The sequence below is a fragment of the Jaculus jaculus genome, chromosome 18 (assembly GCF_020740685.1).
Source record: "Jaculus jaculus isolate mJacJac1 chromosome 18, mJacJac1.mat.Y.cur, whole genome shotgun sequence".
Taxonomy (NCBI): Eukaryota; Metazoa; Chordata; class Mammalia; order Rodentia; family Dipodidae; genus Jaculus; species Jaculus jaculus.
In genome coordinates this window covers 1,001,792-1,023,723 of record NC_059119.1, presented here as the reverse complement: position 1 = coordinate 1,023,723, position 21,932 = coordinate 1,001,792, and the positions used below count along the sequence as shown (strand labels likewise).

The window sequence follows — 21,932 nt, the reverse complement described above, 5'->3', positions numbered from 1 at the left end:
GATAAATTATTATTAGGTTCGGAGTTCATGTGTAAAATTAATGTATCACTACTGTAAGGGCATGCCAACCACCAGTAAAAATAATGCATATTGATCAGGCCTGTTTAATTTGGCAGTAAAATAAAACAACCCAACATGAATCTCAGATAAGAAGGGTAAAATGAGCTGGGTGTGGTGGCTCACGCCTTTAATCCCAGCACTCGGGAGGCAGAGGTCGGAGGATCGCCATGAGTTTGAGGCCACCATGAGACTCCATGGTGAATTCCAGGTCAGGCTGGGCTACAGTGAGACCCTACCTTGAAAAACAAAAACAAAAAAATAAATTAACATAAAAAAGAAGGGCAAAATGATACATCTAAGATTCAGTAGGAGAAATGTAGCTGAGCTGACTAGGATTCACTCCCTTTATTTGGATTGGTAGTACTCTCAGTGGCATCTTTCCTGTGGTAATAATGTCCTCCCACTACTAATCAAAGCTCCAGCCACAGATGGTTACTGGATTTCAAGGAAGAGGTTCAGTTCTGTCTCTAAACATGGATGCATGAATGAACTAGAGAACTCCCCATTTGCCTTTTTGTGGCTTCAAGTCACACTGAAATGAGTGAGAGCCAGTTTCATAGAAGAATAGTCCTTCTGTTTATAGTTTACAATGAAAACATTATTAAGCTTCAGGCTATTTATCACATATACTACTAATTAAGATAATAATTTATCTGGCTTGATAAAAAAATGACTCTCTTCTTCACTAGGCATTCTTTAAAATATTTCCTTTTATTGATACTTCAAGAGAAAAGGAGATCTTTATTTGATCTCTGTTCTGCTAGTAAAGACTATGATAGGTAAGTAATGTATGAACCTGTTATGTCAGCATTCTAATCTGAATTTTTGCCACATTGCAAGTATGTAGTTTAGAAAAATTTAAATTTAGGGCTGGAGAGATGGCTTAGTGGGTAAGTGCTTGCCTGTGAAGCCTAAGGACCCCGGTTCAAGGTTCGATTCCCCAAGACCCACGTTAGCCAGATGCATAAGGGGGCGCACCCGTCTGGAGTTCATGTGCAGTGGCTGGAGACCCTGGTGCACCCATTCTCTGTATATGCATATGTATATGTATATTTGTATATATATATATACATATATATATACACACACACACATCTGCTTCTTTCTCTCTCTGTTGCTGTCAAATAAATAAAATAAATAATAAAACAATAAAAATTTAAAGAATCCCTATGACTTCATTGAAATAATTGTACATTTCCTATAAAATATATTGTTACCTCAGAACCAGGTCTCCAACTTCTGCAATGTTTACAGTCATATAAAAATGAATACTAGTAGTGTAGATTATAGGTTATGCACAAAGAAAGTGGATCTAAAAGTAGATTATAGGCTGTGAACAGAGAAAGATGTTCTGCTTATTTTCTGTCTCATTCATCATAATTTTATTAAATGTCTCCATGAGTAATGATATCACATGCTTCAAAATGTAAATGTACAAAAGTGTGTACACAGAAATTATTCCACCATTTGTTCAGCAAATTGTTTCCCAAACTATTTCCTTTGTGAGAGACATGCTTCAATTTGTAATAGTGAGGCTATATAGGAAATCTGAATTTATAACAAATATATGGCATCTCTCAGTTGAATTATCTATACCATTCTGATATATGAAAATGTTATTTGTGCACCACATCAATTAATGGTCGTCATTAAATTATAAGCTATTGTTCAAGACTTTTCCCCACATTTTCTATATACTTGTAGGATTTCTCTGTTATAATTCTCTTAACTAAGATTGAAGGATAACCAGGGGTTTATAAACTTCTTATATGTGTAAAGTATTTCCAATATGAGTACCTCACCCTTCTCCAGCATACAAATTTCATAAATGTCTTTCAAGAATAAGTACATAAATATACTGCTTCTACCAACTAAAAATTCACTTACATTGAATATGGACTAAGATTTTAATAGACATGGCCATTTTTCCATCCTTTGGCTTTTTTCCACTATGAATTACCTGATTTTCTATAAGGTGTTAAGAACTGTCAAAGGGGATATACTACTTTCACCCCCATAGTTTACCTAAAGAAAGAATTCTTTGATATACTGGTAAAGTTCTGAATATAGCAGGATACTAACTCAATGCACAAAATCAGTAGCATTTCTATGTGCAAATGACAAAGACATAGAGAAAGAAATAAGGGACACTGTCCCATTTTCAACAGCAACAAACAATAAAATACCTTGGAATAATGTTAATCAAGAAAGTGAAAGATCGGTACAATATAAACATAAAAGCACTTAAAAAAAAAAAGAAAGAAAGAAAAGAAAAACTGAGAAGGACTTGAGAAAATGGAAAGACCTCCCATGCTCCTGGACAGGGAGAATTAGCATTGTAAAAATGGCAATCCTACCAAAGCCAATATACAGATTTAATGCAATTCCAATTAAAATCCCAACATTGTTCTTCACGGAGATAGAAAAAAAAATCTAAAAATTCATATGGAAAAGCAGAAGGCTTCAGATATCCAAGCATATCCTCAGCAAAAGAAACACCTCTGGAGGCATCACCATACCTGATCTAAAGCTATATTACAAAGCCATAGTAGTAAAAACAGCATGGTGCTGGCATTAAAAACAGGTGTATAAACTATGGAATGGATTTGAGGATCCAGATTTTGAGTCAAGTAACTACAGCTACTTGATATTTGACAAAGGCCCTAAAAATATAGGCTGGAAAAAAGACGGCATCTTCAACAAATGGTGCTGGGTAAACTGGATAACCATACGCAGGATATTGAAACTTGATCCACACATCTCACCATGCACAACACTCCAATCCAAATAGATCAAAGACCTCAATATAAGACCAGAAACTTGGCTACTACTTGAAGAAAACGTAGGAGGAACTTTCCATGATATAGGAATGGGAAAAGACTTCCTGAACAAGACCCCAGTAGCACAGGATCTTAAACAATCACTCAATCAATGGGATCACATGAAGCTGAAGAGTTTCTTCACAGACAAACATACAATAAGCAAAGCCAATTGATTACCCACAGAATGGGAAAAAATATTTGTTGAATATCCAACTGACAGAAGCCTAATCTCTAGAATTTACAAACGACTCAAAAAGCTAAACAAGTTTTTTTAAATTTTCTGTGTACTGTACATGAACCTATTGGTAGCAAGTAGGATTTGTCCAACTTTTAATAATTTTTCCAATTCATTGTCTTTATAGTCTTTTTATTTGGTATGGTTGCTACCTGTGGAATAAGAACTGAACTAAGACTAAAAGCCATTTCCACACACTTTGCATCTGTGATCTTTCTTCCATATGAATTCTCTGATGTTGATATAATGAACATTTAAAGGTTTCCCTTCATGCTTTGCATTAGTTGTTTCTCTCCTGTGTAGATTCTGAGATATTAATAGTTAATCGCCTGTTAAATATTTTTCCACACTCATGAATTGGAGATGGTGTTTTCATAATGTTTTATTTGTTATTGTTAAGGGTAGAGGCTAACATATTCTGTGTATCTATCATGTTTCTTCCAGTATGATTTTTTTGTTGATTAAAGGTTTAACAACTTGTAAAATCTTTGCCATATTATTTATGTTTGTAGGCTTTCTGTCCAGTGTGAATCCTCTCATGTTCTATTAGTAACTTTGTGGTATTTGGATCTTTCATAGAGGCTCTGTTTAGTGTGAGCTTCCTGAGATTTATTGTAGTATGAACAACAGTTAACATCTCTTACCCCTCTTGGGGTTCCATGCAGCACAAGAATTTTGATGGTGAATAAGGGTGGAAAACAGGTTTAAAGTATTTTGTTGACTTATATCTACAGAGTTTTCTTCTGTATGAATATTATGATGTTCGGTAGGGTGTGTGGAACAGTCTATTCCCATCCTTTATAGTTTTAGGGTATGCATTATCCATTATAAATTATATTCTTAGAATGATTTTATTTTTTCTTTGCTCTCCTGAAAAGCCTTACATATAGTGATGAAACATAGCTGAATATCATCTTTTCACATTCCGTGCACTTTTCCTTGCCCAGAAATGCGACCAGGTGTAGTTTAGAGAACACTAATAGTACACTTCCCACTGAAGCTGAATGGAGTCTTTGATGTGATGATTTTTCTGGTTGAAGAAGTCACATGTTTTAGTTCTCCTTCATTTACTTTTCCCCTCCAAAGAGCTCACCTTGGAGACAGGTTTCTCTGATTCACCAACAACACCCCTCCATGCAAAGTCTTCTGAAAATTATCCAGTTACTATGGACAGACCTCCATGGCCACACTTTATATGTCAATAGCAACATTTTCCAACTTCCAAACTATGCTGGCATCTATTCTAGGAATTTGGCAGATCTAGAAGGACAAAAACTGACAGTCTATAGAAAATGGAGTCTGGAGACAGAACTTAAATCTATTTAATTACACAAATTTTATTATAATATAATTTCAATGTTTCCATTTATTGTCTGTTCTTTTAAAAAATGCTTCAGTATAGGTGTGTGCATATTTTCTTATACTACATATGAGTGGCATTTATACATGTATACTTGTGCATATAAGTGAATATATATGTATGTTTTAACATACACATTCATTTATCTATTGAAACCTCACAGACACATAAATGACAGGTGGCACTGAAAACACATGCGTATCTCAGAATGATATCATCACATCTCCTTGTGGAGTTAACTTCAGCTTCAACTCAATAAAAGTATGTGACAATTCCAACCTGCACAGATAATTATAATACTTATGAGATTTTTCTCTGCATATTTAGGACAATTAGCTTTCTTTATCAATCCAACTACTTTATACCATTCTTTGTATATATGTAATTTCATCCTTCTCAATGACAGTTTCTTTTCTACTTTTTATACTTGTAAGATTCAGATTTTGAACCCAATTCCTTGTCATTTAGATCTATAGTTCCAAAAGACTACATACTATTTCACATATACATTGTGCTCGGATCTTTCCAGTGGCCCTCTCTCAGAAATACTAACTTGTCCAGATCTACAAAAATGTGTACGAAAATGATGGAATTCAGAGGAAATTAAAAAAGGAAAATTAAAAATTAGCATTTATCTATATAATTACCTAAAATATTTTATGCAAGAAAATCAATAAAATGTATCCTTCTTATAGAAATATATAAGTTAACTTAATAAAAGATATGATAGCAATTTCATGTTTCCTGTCATGGGTCTTGCCAAATCACAAAACAGATGCTACAATTCCCACACAGCATGTCTGACCTACTGTCCCACACTACTACAGTGATTTCCCTCTGATCATAACTCCTTTAGCCTTTCCCTTTTTGTAAAAATTTCATTTGTCTCTACTCTTAGATGCCACGGGCTGTAAAGGGGATTTTACCTTTTCTAAATTCAGGTAAAGATTCAGTATCAACTCATTTGTCCATCCATGCATGTTACTTATCCTGATCCTTATAATAAAATGATCAGATTTTCTATTTCACTTATCTTTGAGTTAGTTGAGGAAGGCCCTAGAAAGTGGAGCTAAATTTTGGTACAGCCACATTTTAGTTATGATTGAATTTATGGAAGTTTTCCTTCCTTTCTCTGGCTGAGCATTCATAGTCATATGGGTGCAATGAAGAATCAGAGAAGATGAGTTCCTGTATAGACTGTTTACTACATAAAATATTGGTAAGGGCTGGAGGGATGGCTTAGTGGTTAAGGTGTTTGCCTGCAAAATCAAAGGACCCAGGTTCAATTCCCCAGGACCCACATTAGCCAAATGCACAAAGGGGAAAATGCGTCTGGAGTTCATCTGCAGTGGCTAGAGGCCCTGGCATGCCCATCCTCTCTGTCTCTCTCTTTCTCTCTCCCTCTCTCTTTCTCCTTCCCTCCCTCTGTCTTTGTCAAACACATAAAAATAAAATATTTATAAAAAACATAGTTAATGGCATTAAGTATTGTGGTAAAGTAACCAACCAGCAGTTTGTAGAATTTAAGCAAAATTCCACATGAATTATGATTGTAATTAATGTGTAGCACTTGACCATATTAATGGAGTAAGTCTAATATTCATGAATCAAATCTCTCTACTTTCACCCCACCCATACTCTTGAGTGAAGACATGTGTTCCCCAACTTTCAGTGTTTTATTTTTTTCTTTATGTAATTTCCTGCAATACTATGACTTTCTTTTCTTTCTTTCTTTCTTTCTTTCTTTTTTTTTTTTGAGGTAGGGTTTCACTCTAGCTTGGGCTGACCTGAAATTCATTATGTAGTCTCAGAATGGCCTCAAACTTGTGGAGATCCTCCTACCTCTGACTTCCAAATGCTGGTATTAAAGGCGTGCGCCACCATGCTTGTCTTCATTCTTATTTGTGTTTGAATAATAGTTCATTGTGTAATTGTAGTAACTTTTCTTTATTAATCATCCTGATTTTCATGAAGGGGGATTTCAACTATCAGCTATTGCATATTTACACGTAACTCTTTGGTTTAATTATTTGCTTCCTTTTAGCTATATACCCAGAATTGGGACAGCTGGATCATTTGATAGTCACTATTTTTATAAAGAAACTTCATATTGATCTCCATAATTGCTGTATTAACTTATATTCTTGTCTTCAGAATATGAGTTCTATTTTCTCCTATCCTTGCTAAGACATTTTCACTGTTATTGAAGGTACTGCTTAGTAAGGTAAATAGAAGATAGCAGAATTGTCAACTCTACAGCCTAATTGTAGTAACTGAGCATTGGCAATGGCTTATATAGTTGCTATATTTATCAGTCAATTATATAACATGCTGCATATAACCAATATTTCCTTAAATTTATACTGTAATGAATATAATAATATTTATCAGACCCTGGTGATTTTCTGGATTTGATGATAGCCATACACATGGATGGTACCATTTACTTGCATTTATCTTAGCAACAGTGAACACAGTTTATAGCTTAAGAAGTAGAGATGTAATTATCTAGGGCAAAGTAGAAATGAAGAAGGAAAGGTAGGTTCAAACTATTGCCTATAAAGTCCAAATGTGCATCCAAAATTCTAGGCTTGCTGCATTGAATATAAATATTTTTTATAGTTCCATTTCATCTTGATAAATTTAAATTTAATCTATTTTTTCCTATACCTTCACCTTCTCTGTCTTTCCCTCTCTGTCTCTCTCTCTCTCGTGTGTGTGTGTGTGTGTGTGTGTGTGTGTGTGTATAAACGTTGTATTGTATATGGTATTTGTGTTGCATGTGTGTGTAATATGAAAGTGTATGTGCATATGCCTATGCCCAATATGAATGTGGATGTGTGGAGATGTCCAAGGAGATAATCACATGAGGTACTCGATTACTTTTATGTCTTGTTTCCTTGGGAAGTTTCTCACTGAACCTAGTACTTCTTTTCTTTTCTTTTTTTCTGGTTTTACTGACTAATCCACAAATCACAGTGGTCCTCCTACCTCCATCCACCACCCTCAGCACTGGGGTTAGAGGTATACATATATATGTCTGTACTGTCACCTTAGTTTCTGTGGTGCTAACAATTAAATTCAGATCTTTATGTTTGCATAGCAAGCGCTCTTACCCTCTGAGCCACCTCCCGAGTTCCACCTTATTCACTCTCAGTTTTATTGGACTGCCTTGGCACACAGTAACTTCTGCCCCATAAATACTCACTGTGTTCAGGTTTTAAATGTTTTCTTTTAGTAAGGGAGCCAAGTGCATTCAGAAAAATTATACATGTTGGGAAGTGGGATACTACTGCGTGATTTGAGTGCATACCCCATAACTGCCTAGAAAGGCCAACATGAGCTCCATCTTGGGGAGACACTACTGGGTATGACACAATAGGTCAGCTTCCTTGCAGGGTCATTAGGAGGAGTTAATTGCTATCACAATAATCTCTCAATCTTCATTAACTGTCTCCTGAAAACAGAGAGAACAGGGCTGCTTTCTAGAGGCACCAGTGAATCAGCCTCTGTTTGGCCCAGGGAACATAGTTTTCTGCTGATAGAAAAGCTACATTGTATTACCTGGGACTTGATCCAGCATGGACCATCACAGGAGATTGCTTCATCACACTGTGTTTAACTCACTGGGGTAACACTGCAGGTTTTCCCTTTCTGAAAATCAACTGCAGCCATTCATCTTTGATTACAGACTAAACTTAGAAACCTGTCTATTCTCCTCCTCACACCCTGGCCTCAGGAACTCCTGGATAAAATCCAGTGAAATATTGTTTAACCCATGTCACCTAGCTTCTGTCTTCTAAATCTATCTGGAGAATAATAATAATAATATTCATAATCATGTTGTGACATTCAAAATGAACCTGTTTTATACAGGGAATGACTCAGTCTTAGGAAAGTCAATGACATTCAAGAAACCTTATACTATGCTTCAAAATATAACGCACAACTTAATATCCATGGCTTTAAGTGATATTTAAATTTGGAGGATTTTGTGTTGGAAAACAAACTGCACTCATGAAAATGCTTATTGAGAATATTTGTTACAGTGAAACTAATCCATTGTAATACATAGTTACTACAAACGCTAACAGTTATGTAGTTATTACCATATGCCATGCTGTGTTAAGCCCCTTAAACATAGTTTCTAATTTAATTCTCACAATAATTGAAAGACAGAGAAAATTCTATGCACTTTATTTAAACCCCAGCTTCAAAGATTTGAGCTAATCTAAGTCTTTAGTTCTGGCATGATATTGGATTGTCCCTATGCCCACAAATTTCTGTTTTATATTATGCATGTACTTTTAATAATTTACTTCTCTATTCCAAATCCCAGTTCCCAATTTCTTCTTGCCTCACAGCAAATTAGCACTTTAATACATTAGGAGATATATGTGACTGATAACCATGAATTTGTGGTCTTTGATAAATAAATAAATTTTTTACTTTTTCTTTCTGCTTTCTGTGTTGTCAGTTTTTCTTTGCTTTAGCTTTATAGGACACTTCATATTAAAATTTATCTTTGGTGTGAGATATATGGTTCATTGTGTGAGACAATGAAATTTGAGCTGGGGATAGAGATTTGGACTCAGTGACAAATGGATGGCATTTCAGACATGAAGCAGATGAGAATATTAGAAGAATATGGTTTGTTAAGTTGCATATCTAAAAGAGATATGAGTTATTTCAACAAAATCATGGCATAAAATGAAAAGTTTGGCTAATAAAACAAAGTTACAAAGGGAATACAGTATAAACCTTCTCCAAAGAAAAAAGTTTTTATTTTATTTTATAAAATATGTATTATTTGGGAGAAGGAAAGGTGGAGATGCTAATGTATCCTGAAAATGAACACCAGATGTAGGCACCACTTTGTGCATCTGGCTTTACATGGGTACTGTGGAATCAAACCCAGGCTGGCAGTCTTTGCAAGCATCTCCCTTTAACTGATAGGGAGCCATCTGTCTGGCTTTAAAAAAATTTCTTTTTTAAAGTTAGTGGTAATAAACCATGCTAAATGTTCTTTACAGCTTAACTCAGCTAAGATATAAACACTGACCATCAAATGTAGCAAACTTGACCAGTTTGGCTTTAGTGGATAATTAGAATGACAACTTAACTGCTGAGGGTATAAGATAAAGGAAGAAGAGAGAATCCTTACCAGGATAGATTTTCCTCAGTATAAGAATCATGGTGCATTCATGATAGGAGTTGCTACTGGTTACATATGGTCCTTCAGTTCCTGAAATGAACCCTTCTTGGATATTCTAATGCATCATGGATTGCAGCCCTCATTTTATTAGGTTTTAACATCTGACCATGTATATACCTAGTGAGTACCTCAAGGTTTACATTAATCAGTGTGTACTCAATGAAACCTACCAAATCAGCTCTATTTGCAAATTTTTCACTCCAATTTTACACACTTGTGCCCTTTATCCCATTATCTTAGTGTTTTCTTTAATTCCTGTTTTCTCTCATGTATAGTATATAATTTAGTCATGCATGCAGTCACTTTAGCTACATATAACTAAGTAATTATATCTATAGATGTAATTTACTACCTGACTTTTACTATTAATACTTACTAATGCATGCAAGCAACAATAAGTGTGTTTTATATATAGGAACATATATTCATAATGGAAATATCTATGATTCTATAAGAATTCATCTATATAATTTGTTCAATGATTGCAAAACATAATTTTCCTATCCTTATGTTCCATAACATATGTTCTAGCTCCAAAAATAGCATCATATCATAAACAATTCTTTTCTTTTCTTGTGTGCTATGTTAAAATCACATAGCTGGAAATAGTGGTATCTCATCATTGACCTTTTTTGATTTTGAATAAATTTGATAGTATTATCTTATGACATACATTCCATTTCAATCATATAATAAAGTAATTTGTATTTAAAAAAACATATGGGCTGGAGAGTTGGCTTAGCAGTTAAGCACTTGCCTGTGAAGCCTAAGGACCCTGGCTCAAGGCTTGATTCCCCAGGACCCACATTAGCCAGATGCACAAGGGGGCACATGCATCTGGAATTCATCTTCAGTGGCTGGAAGCCCTGACACACCCATTCTCTCTCTCTGCCTCTTTCTGTGTCTGTCACTTTCAAATAAGTAAATAAAAATAGACCAAAAAAAATTAAAAACAACATGATATGCTAGCACAGTATCTGGGTAAATACATAAAGAGGAAGATTTTTATGTCAATATAGGTATGCTCAATTTTTTTATGTCATGGGTATAATATATAAAATTATGCTCAAGAGCTAAAATATACATAAATGAGTAATCATTTCAATTCAGTTTTTAAATGTTAGTTTTTTACATATTCTCATTAAGCCCTTAATTGTGACATTTGCCAGACATTGATCACATAGCAGAAGGTAGTATGATCTCCAAGTCACTCCTTGGTCATATGTACTGGACTCTCTTGTGTTAAGTCCCAATCCAGATAACACTCAAGCCATGACTCCTCATTCCTGGTCTAGTCTCTGAATGCTATTTTCTTATTTTTTTAAAAAAATTATGTAAGTCCTTGCATTTTACTTATAACTTTACATTTACTTGGATCATAGGTCATGTGGCCTTTAACATTCTTACCCTGCTCAGTAAAGCTCTAGTAGTAGTGTTCTGACTCTTAGTCTCATGGAGCACCACTGTATAATATTACTGGCTATCCTAGGAAGATGGCACTTCCTCACATGGAGCTGTCAGAGATTACTATATTCATCATTCACATATGTGTGGGCTATAACTTTCTGATTGCTAATGCTTTATTCTGTGTGCTGACCTGCAGCATGAGAGTTGAACACACCCCGAAGGAGGGAGTGGGAATGAATCTGAGACAAGAACACAAGGAATGGAGCCAAGACAAGTTCTGATCAAGGCTCAAGTTTATTCAGGCAAACACAAGTTTATATACAGAAAAAAAAAAAAAATCTTTCTCAACAATGCCTGTGTCTAAAGTCTACTTCACCAAGGCCATACGATAATGCCTGTGTGTCTAAAGTCTCAAGAAAAAGAGGTCAAGGAACAGCTACAGCTCCTAAAAAGTCTGCTATTTAATTATTTATAATTTTCTCCTAGGCATTGCCTTTTCTTGTAACTCAGAATTCTCATATTTCCATAGGAATTTTCTATTCAAGTAATTTAGAACTCCTATATTCCCATACTTTGATATTTTTACTAATTTGCCTATACTTTATAGTAAATATGTAAGCAAATATATCTTTCAGGGTTACAAAAACACATGTTGAAGGCTTTAAATTAAACTTTAGCCATTGAAAATTTACTTTCCAGGGGCAATTTGTACAAGGTTGGTGTGATTAACTTCTGGGTGACATGCTTCCTCCGTGTGGTGTTTCACACTAGTAAGGAGCTGGATAGTAATCATTGCTCTGCGTAGGAAGTTTGAAAAATCCCTTTGAAATAAATTGGAACTTTCTTTCTCCATGCTTCATTCCCAAGTACTCTATGATTTATCATTAAAGAAGTAATGGACTTATTTTGCAAACTGAGAATCTTTTCCTGAGAAAGAGAATCTGCCTGGAACACCATAGGTCACCCAAGCATGAAGTGATAAGTAGGGATTTGCACCCAGCCTAGGACCTTTGCAATTAGAGAAAACATTCTTTGCTTTTTCTTTTTTCAAGGTCAGATTCAATTAGCATGTTCAGTAGACAGTGGAATCCTGGCTTTGCTTTAGAACCTGTGATAAACTCAATTACATCACAAGATTGCATGCATTCTGTAAATATGTCAGTAAAGCCTGATTGAATAGTAGACACAGTTTAATAAAAACTGTAACTGCTCACTCTTTGAATGTCTAGATGTCTTTCCTAGTGACATACATTTAATTCCCAGTGATATAGACAAATATTAAACAGTTTGATATGTTTATGATGTATATTAAATGTATATTTTATACATTAATACATTCCATTCTCATTTTATATTTTCTTTATACTCTCAATTTACAATATTATCATAAAATGAACATAAAATCATAAAGTGATCAGTCCCCCTTTCTTCAATTTAAAATTTATTCATTTCAATATAAGACTATCATATATAATCAGTAAGAAAATCCAATAAGGAATGATCAAGACATGTCCATGAGTGATTGAAGTAGGCCATTCTCTGATAAAAGTCTACTGAAGACACTTGCCTAGGTACAGATCATGGTATTATTAATGCAAAGATGTCCTCTGAGCAGGGTCATGACACCCTATAATCTGTCACTTTTTCTTCATGGCTTCTAGAACAAAATTCCTCCCATGAAGGTATTAATTATGTAGCAGAAATTCACATGAAAAGTTTTAATCTGTTAAGCAAGTGCTGAGTAAATATGTACTTGTGAAACACTCTTATCATTATTAAGTTGCTGCCCATGCACAGAGAGGATAGCAAGCCTAAGTATTATCTCTTTATTTCTGTACATTCCTCATTTTCTTTTTCCATATAGAAGTCCACATTTTAAAAGTTGGTAGTTTTTCAGAAGCTTATTTTTGAATCAATTTTTTGGAACTTGGAATGCATTTTTTCTAGAGAAACAAATTAAAAATGATGGTTGGGTTCCCACAACAACTCAGAACATGTCTACTTAGTCTGTAATAAACATTTATTCTAGAAGCTGGTTTTATTTATTAGACCTTTAACATGAATATATTTGTGCCAAATTGAGGATCCAGTCCCTCACCACATACAGGTATGAACATTTTACAGTAACCCAGTATTTGAAGTTTGGAGTGTAGTAATCTGTAGGCAGAAGACTTATAGGGAGAGTCCCACATAATTTACCTCTGAAGGGAAAGACAGCCTGAGGGAGAACTAAGAAGCTCAAAGTGTAAAAGTTTAAATGAGACATGTGCACTGTTGTCACAAAGGTAAAAACATGGGCACATGAGGATGGTTGAGCGAATATTAGGACTTGTTGCACAAGGGCCAGCCAGAGAGGTTCTGACGACATATTTTCTATCCCCAGTATCCATTTCCATGCACATCAATAATCCTGGTTCTGTGGGGGTCAGAGGCTGGAGAAATCCCAGGGTTTCTGGTAGCCATTCTGATTGAAAATAGTAGCTCTGGGTTCATTGTAAGACTCTTTTTCAAGGAAACCTCACATAGCAATAGAGAAAGATATTCAATGTTTTCTTCTGTGTTTTAAATATATGTACATGGTATGTGAACATCTGTGCACACACATGCATACAACACATATGTACCACAACATACAAACTATGAGACACAGTGAAAAAGGAAAAGATGGTACTTTAAAAACATAAGAATTGATTTATGTTTACAGTGGAAAGGACTAAATTAACTTCAGCGGGCAGAAGTCTCATATTACCAGCTTCTCCACACATTTCCATGAATGGCCATAGAGTCAAAGAGAATACTACATCTGGAGTTTCAAATAAATGTAGTGATTATAAAAATTCACAAGCACAGAATCTATGAATAGTAAGTTTCAGCTGTGTTTTAGTTTTACTGTAAATGTAATGTGCATGTTATGAAACACTATTAGTGTGAAAGCTAGGTTTATCATATAGCAAATAATTACACAAACATTGGTGGCTTACAAGAGAAAGTGTTATTTTCACTAATATTTTGGTTCTAGATGTATAAGTAGAACATTCCTATTTATTGTTTTCACTGAGCCAATATCACAATAGCTTCCATTCATTATGCCAGAGTGAAAGGAACTCCCAAAGGATTCCACTCCCACTCCAGTAATTGCCTATGTCTTTAGTAGTTGGCCTAACTCAAGGACTGGAGAACTAGGAGTTTAGCATAACTACTGACCTGGAAGAAAGACAGGCATGCACAGAAAGCAGAAAGCAAACCAGATATTTTTTTTTTTCCTGAATTACTTAAAGCTGTCACATGTACAGCATTCAGAAGTCATACCCGTAGAGTATTAATAATCCCTTATAGCTAATTTTATAGGATTAACTTTGATTTTTTTGTGGTTGTTGTTACTGCTCAACGGGCTCTCACATTTATTGAGAAGTGATTAATGCTAAAAAGAAAGGCAATGCCCTGTTTTTATCAGCTGAACAAGAAACTGAAAAAACATTCATTACATATTTTACAGTATTTCTCTCTTCCAAAATGCCTTTCTGAAAATGAGTTATTTTTAACAACTCTTCTTAGCTTTGAAATAAAATTAATCCTGACATATTCAGTATAATGTACATGAACAGAACATTCCTGTACTTTACTTTGAGTAATGAAAGTTCAGAGAAAATGAACCACCCTTATAGACACAAACTTTTATAACACTGTTAAACTCTCCTTGACAAAAATTCTTCATAATGTTCATCTGGTTCATAAGGGAAAAATCAAGTTCCTACTTTCAGGGGTGGACACTCATAACCTTCACAACTCAAGTGTTCTTCCAAAGGCCAATGTCAAATTGGGAAGAGGAAAGGGTTTAAAAATCAGAGAAAACTGTATGTACCTATGGACTTAAAAGTCTGAAAAACAGTAAAAAGACCAAAAAAAAAAAAAAAAGGCCATATTTTCACCTAAACTACCTAGAGAGATTTTTTTTTTTGTTTTGTTTCTCTTTCTTTTTTCCTCTTTATTTTCCCATTTTCCAGTTAAACCCTATTTCTTTTGTGAAATTCCAGTACATAAACTGCAAGTCTACAATCATGTCTGAAGCCAATGAAACTAATAAAAAAGTCCTAATTTTCTTGAAGGTCATCTGATCCTCTTGGGATATGCAGATGCATCCATTGCTGTAATCTATACAGAACCACTTTCAGTTTCCCATGACCTTGGCCTTCCTTTTCACCACTTTCTTCTTCTTTTTGGCATTTCTCATAGTGCAAGTCACCACAAATGGAAGTGGTGCGCATAAATCTGGCTATGATGCTTAACAGCTGCTTAGCCTTTTCCAGAGGCACTTCCTGAGGGTCCCTAGAGTTGGTCACTGGTTTATTCTTGTTGTTCTCTAGACAAATGTCACAGTTGGCTATTGGGAATGCCCTTCACAAAAATCCATCTGACATCAAAAGGAGCCTTCCATTTGTCCTGGGACCACACACCTATACATGTGTTATAGCCCACAGCAGATTTCATTTTGCAACACCACAGAAGTGTCCACTGCAGAGACACAGACAAGTAAATAAACGGGCCTTTCCCATTCATGGAGCTACATGCCACATCCAGTCTCTTGTTACCATGATCTGTTCTGCACCAGATGATGTACTTAATAGAAGAGTGGATATCGTCCTCAGAGTAGCTCTTAATGATGAACACCCGGCCATTTTTCAGATTCCAGTCAAAATTCTTAGGGTTATAATTATTACTGGATCACAGCTTCTCCAACACTGAGTGGGGTTCTGAAGGAGTAGATCCAGAACCTGCCTGAGACTGTCCTACTCCATTGCCACCCACCCCATTATGACTGAACCCACTGCCATGGTTCAGAGTTGCTACCCAGTGAGTTGGCTGGGCTGCCTGTTGCTGGACTGAGAGCTCAACAGGCTGTGGTGGAGGTGGAGGTAATGGTTGTGTCTGTTTTCCTACTGATGTCTGAGCCACTTGTGGACTATTGTTGGCTTGCTGACCTACAGGGTGAGGAGACCCCTGGGCTGGCTGACCTAAATTCTGACCCAAAGCCTGTGAGGGGGCTTTGACCACAGGACCTTTATTATCCCAAGATCCAATATCCATTTTATGCTTTATTGAGGGTGGTGGAAGATTTGACCCTGCATGCCATTCTTGGTCTTCAGTTTAGGTTGCTGTTTCGCAGGCTTGCTAGCAATATCTGCCCAAGATGCTGGTTTTTGAGGAGCAATGGTGGCTGGAGCAAACTACTAGAAGCCTCTGCGTTACTAGTAATGGACCCACTACCAACAGCAGAACCTACAACCCTTGGGAACACTGCTTGCGACTTCTGTGCTACCCAGCTTCAGTGCTGCAGTCCCGTGGGGTACAGTGTTCACGCCAAGCGCCTTAATGAGGGTCTCACTAACAAGAGCTGACTGTCCCTCAATCATGGCTCCACCTAAGGAGCTTGGTGCATAAGCATAATTGCTACTATATCCAGAACCCTGAGTAGACTGTCCCTGAGAACTGCTTCTTCCCATGCAGAGAAGTCAACCCCACTGGGGAAGAAATTAAAACCAAGATGACCAAGAAACAGAGTGCTACCTAGGGCACCTGGTTGCCCAAACATTTCATCTGGAAAAAAGTGGAGCTCTCCCTTACTCAACTGTCCATAAGGAGTTAGACAGGGTGTGGCTGTGTCACCTCCAGTAGACTAAGCAGCCTTGCCCAAAGAGTAGGAAAAGCCAATAGAGGGATTGTAGTAACTGGGTAAGTAGGAGTCTGACATGGAAATATGTGCATTATTGGGCATTGCCTGGGGGCTCAAGTGAGGTTCAAAATTGTCATCATTTAGTTCATCCTTTTGATGTACAGATCCATTTTGTACTGTGAACCCAGCAGCTTCAGGAAGCACCTTTCCCCAGCCCACCCCAACCCTTAATCTTATGCTTTAGTAAGGGTCAGAAACTAAATAATCTGATTTACATGTAAGTGTGCAAACTATTTTTACCTATGTTGTATAATTATATGGACTGAAGAATGGGTTCCTCTGATGGGAAAAGAAAAATATATTTCAGCTAAAGGATTTTCCATGATGTCCCTTGCTCATATGAATTGGAAGGGGACCAATTTTATGGTCTTGCTTTTGTACTTGAGGTACACAAGGCCCTTATTCATATATTAGATCTTCCCCAGACAGCCTCCGTCCTTCTTTATTGCACTAAGTCAGTCATGCCTTGTGAAGTGTGCAATCTAAGATTGATTACACTTACAGGGTTCAGAAATTTCTGTCCATTTAATTCTCAGGCATGCTAAAGTTTGGTATAAAATTCATCATGTAGAGAGGGTCTAGTGCTAAGCAGCTTAATACCTTATGTTAATGGTCTTAAAAATGGTATTTTTCTATTACTTATAAAATGAAGTGTTCCAATTCATTGTGCTGAAAACGCTTATGCAAAATATGGTTAGTTTTGCTTTAAGATTTCAAGATTTTGTGCTCTGGATTTATTTCTCCAAGCTTAAATTGTTATATCCTCAGTAAAGGACCATTCTTTTAATACTGATATAAAAACAAATATTGTAAATTTTGTATGAGATCATATAAAATCTGACTATTTTCTCACAGTTAAAAATCACAAGTATTTTATTAGATGTAAGGGATATATATTAATAAATTCTACACAGTATTGATTTTACATTATTTTTCTCTTATAGGTAAATGGTATTTATAAGCAAAACAAGTATTTCTAAAAAGCAAGTAAGAGTTTATGTACTATTGACCCTGAACATCATTTTATTCTGCAAATGAAAATTTTGCACATATAATGCTGTATGGATAACTTGTTCAAGAAACACATTGGGATACAATTGTTATTCTACAAAACATTTTTCCTACTATTGGAGTAAGAATGGGTACTCTTACCTTTTTTTTCCATTAGGTAAGGGTTTTCATTGGATTCAGTCATCCATTCTTTTTGCCTCTGCTTCTGTCTGAGGCTTTGAGGTAGAGTCCTGGGGAGGCCTACAGAAAACTTTGTGGTCATTGTACATTTACTGTGATCCCTCAGATGATGTATAGTGATATGAATTAAAGGTTCACTACACCAGATGGGTGAATCACATTAAGGAAACACCAGAATAAGGAATGTGTCCATTCATGACTGCTTTTGTATCTTTGATTGTAAACTACATTCACCCATGTAATTGTTAGCATTATTATGTCTTGCTGTTTAAAACAGGTTAAGCAATGAATGGGAAAGAAAGACAGGTTGTATTTGGGGAGAAAAGAAGAAAGATATTTCAAGGAAAAGATCTTTTACCAGCCATACATTCATTGTGACTTACAACTTTACAGAGTTGAATGTATTTATCATTGATCAGAAAACTCTTAAATACTTCTTCTTGACTTAAATCATCCTTATCAGGGTTTTCTGCCAAATTGGTGGTGAAATGTAATACTCTGAATTTGTCTAATTCCTGCCTATCCTCTTGCCTTTCTTGAGTATTCATCAGATAAAGAGCTTCCATGTGAGCTCCGGCCACTCATTTATCAAAGTAATATCATCAGAGTAAAACAAGAAGGCTTTTTTTTTTTTTTTTGTAACAAACAGGTTTAAAGCAGATTAAATTCTTGACATCCAAAATAATAAAATGGATATCATTCATGTTAGAGATGAATGAACAGAACTTCATATTTTATTTGTCCTAATTTCAGAATTACTACATTTCAAACACAAATAATGTCCTTTTACTATTTAGAGCATCAGAAAAGGTAATAAAATTGGTTCTTCTTATAAATCCTATTGTAACATAAAAGAATTCATTACCATTGAGCCATTCTTTCACCTCTGTGTCTACTTTACAAAAGACAGTTCAGAGTAGGGCCTAGGAAATGAGAAACTCAAATAAAACCAGTAAAACAGCTTTAAGAATATCTGCCACTAGGGAACCTTCTAGGAGAAGGAGATAACATAATAAAAGCAAGGAAAAGAAGGATATTCTAAAGGACTGACTTGCAATGACACATGGCATAAATGCTTCACAGAGGGATATCCATTCACTAAGAAATTACATTTGAAGACACAGTGTCATGCAACAGAGAGTGATGGAGCTAATTTTCCAATTTCCCAAATTAAACCTGAGTAAAATAGTTTCAGATTTCCTAAACAAAAGAGGAGTAGTCTGTAGAACCACTATGGAAACACAAGAGTGATGACTTTTGATTACTAAATTTAATTTTAATGCAGCTGTTCACAAAACATCAGAATGTCACCATATGATATATATTTGGTTTTATATTTAGAAATATTTATTTAGCTAATGAGTACCCCTAAACTTACTAACATTGTTTAGAAACATTACAATATATCAATTTCATTTTGGAACTAAGAGCTTCATAAAACAGTGGTCTTACATAATTCCTCCCAAACTGAAACAGTCCACTCTAAGGATTTCACACAATAAGACATATTACATTGTCTGCTTCTACATGGGTACAGTTACTTCTACATAATCCATGGAGGTCTTATTGTGTGCATGTGTGTGTCAGAATTGCTGTCAGTTTTCATGCTTTAGTGTTTATGATGGTTAGTTGTCATGTATGTTGATTTAGATTTGGGCTAAATTAATTCCCAATGATTCTCAATGGATATCTTCATTGAATATCTGCATTTGAAAGCCAGGTGTGGTGGTACCCGCCTTTAATCCCAGCACTGGGGAGGCAGAGGTAGGAGGAGGACTGTTGTGAGTTTCAGGCCACCATGAGACTACATAGTGAATCCCAGGTCAGCCTGGGATAGAGTGAGACCCTACCTCAGAAAACCAAAAAAAGAAAAAAAAAAAAAAGGGAGGGGGCTAGAGAGATGGCTTAGTGGTTAAGTGCTTGTCTGTGAAGACTACAGTCCCCAGCTCAAGGCTTGATTCCCCAGGACCCACGTTAGCCAACCGCACAAGGGGGCGCACACATCTTGATTTCCTTTGCAGTGGCCGGAGGCCCTGGCGTGCCCCTTTTCTCTCTATCTGCCTCGTTCTCTCTATCTGTCACTGTCAAATAAATAAAAATAAAAACAAAAAATAAAAATAAAAATGTCTGCATTTGAGTCACTGGACATGCCTTTGTGATCTGAAGAACAAGCACATTTGTTTTGGTATTGCTGTTAATTTAGAAAATGTTTAATTCTAGTTAACATCCCTTTATTGCCTGGGTTAAGAAATTGAAACTTAAAGATTCAACTTTTTCCAGCCATTGGCACTGATAGCAAGAGCACAGTTAAATTCAAAGTCAAGCACACTAGCCAATCAGCTTTCCAGAACATCATTGATTTGTCACTGTTCAGGGAGTCAGACTCTGAGAATGGAGCCCAGCAATCAGTGTTCCCCCAAATGCCTCCTGTGGCTCTGATTTCTGCCTAACTTTGAGAATGGTCCATCTGAGGAAGACAGTGTATTGAGGTCATACCTTAATCCTGAGGTAATTCTAATATGCAGGCAATGCTCCAAACCACTGGAGCAAGACGTCTCTGAAATCAATAAAAGCCTTGAAGTTCGCATTTTGAAACAAGCTGTAACAGTAAAAATAAGAATGTATATGATCACAGAAAATCTACCTCAGATAAATATTTTACCACATGCTAATAATTCCTCAACTCTATACTTTAGATAAATGAACTAAAAATACAAAGAAAGCATTAAAATATGCGGGCTATAAAAAGAGCTAAAGATGTATATGATTAATGGGTAAGCCTACCTCTGAAATCTTATTCCTACAAATCTACACCTTACAGGGAATCATTGGGAAAATTTCAGAAAGGTCTCAGCTGAGTAAACCTGTACAAAGTGCCTGACCACTATTGACCAAGATGGGCAAAGTTATCCAAACCAAGAAAAGTCTAAGAAACCCTTAGTTGCAAGAGGATCCCAAGGATCAACAACAAATTTCACTATAATATCTTGGATTTGGTCTTAAAGCATAGGTGAAATGGTTATGAGGTATATACTAAAAGAATTTGGATACAGTATGAGTTTTAGGAAAATATGGTATATATTTGACTAAAGATATAACTGATAAACTTAAATAACATTGTTCACACAATATGTGTAGACTCCATGTAGTTTATACCCATTGCTTTAATAAATATGAAAATACTATTGGAAAATATCTTATTGAATTTTAATTTTAAATTTAAAAATACAGGATTTTTAAAATGCGTATTATTTATTTATTTATTTGAGAAAGGGAGGAGGAAAATGGTTGATAGAGAGCATGGGCATGCCAGATCTAGGTACTGCAAACAAACTCCAGATGCATGCGCCACCTTCTGCATCTGACTTATGTGGGTACTAGAGAATCCGCTCTGGATCCTTAGGCTTTACAGGCAAATACCTTAATTACTAAGCCAGCTCTCCAGCTTCAGGATTTTTTACATTTAGTTATTACCAGGACTTCAGTGGCATGATTTAAATGTTTTTCTAAGTGTTGGCTTGTTGATGTGAATATGATTGCTAAAAGTTAGTGTCCATTGTTCAGAAGGTTTATGTAGTGCCTTTGTCCCCTCTCATGAGAATAGCAATGGTAAGGCAGCTGCATGTACTGTAATTGTCACTATTGTGTTATGAACTTAGGAGTTTTGTTTCTTTCAGGAAGACTTCATATATTTACATTTTTGACTTCACTAATGACTTCTTTTCTATCATTCCATTTGAGTTTTATTAACCATGATTTTCTTTCTCATAGGAGCAATTCAGTTGCAGAAATGTAATAAGGAAAAAAAATTATATGCCAAAACAGACTGCAACAGATTTGTGTAGAATTTAGCAGCAGTATTTGATTGGAAATGTGAGTTAACTTTTGAAATAACAAATATAGCAGTAGTG

At 35.7% G+C, this 21,932-nt stretch overlaps 1 protein-coding gene and 1 pseudogene across 5 annotated transcripts in view; one reads left to right on the top strand and one right to left on the bottom strand.

The window, feature by feature from the left end:
* The window catches only part of Pcdh15 (protocadherin related 15), a 1,075,820-nt gene that overhangs the window by 91,805 nt on the left and 962,083 nt on the right, over positions 1 to 21,932 (top strand). The window lies entirely within an intron of this gene.
* Positions 15,191 to 16,887, bottom strand: LOC101616413 (annotated as a pseudogene).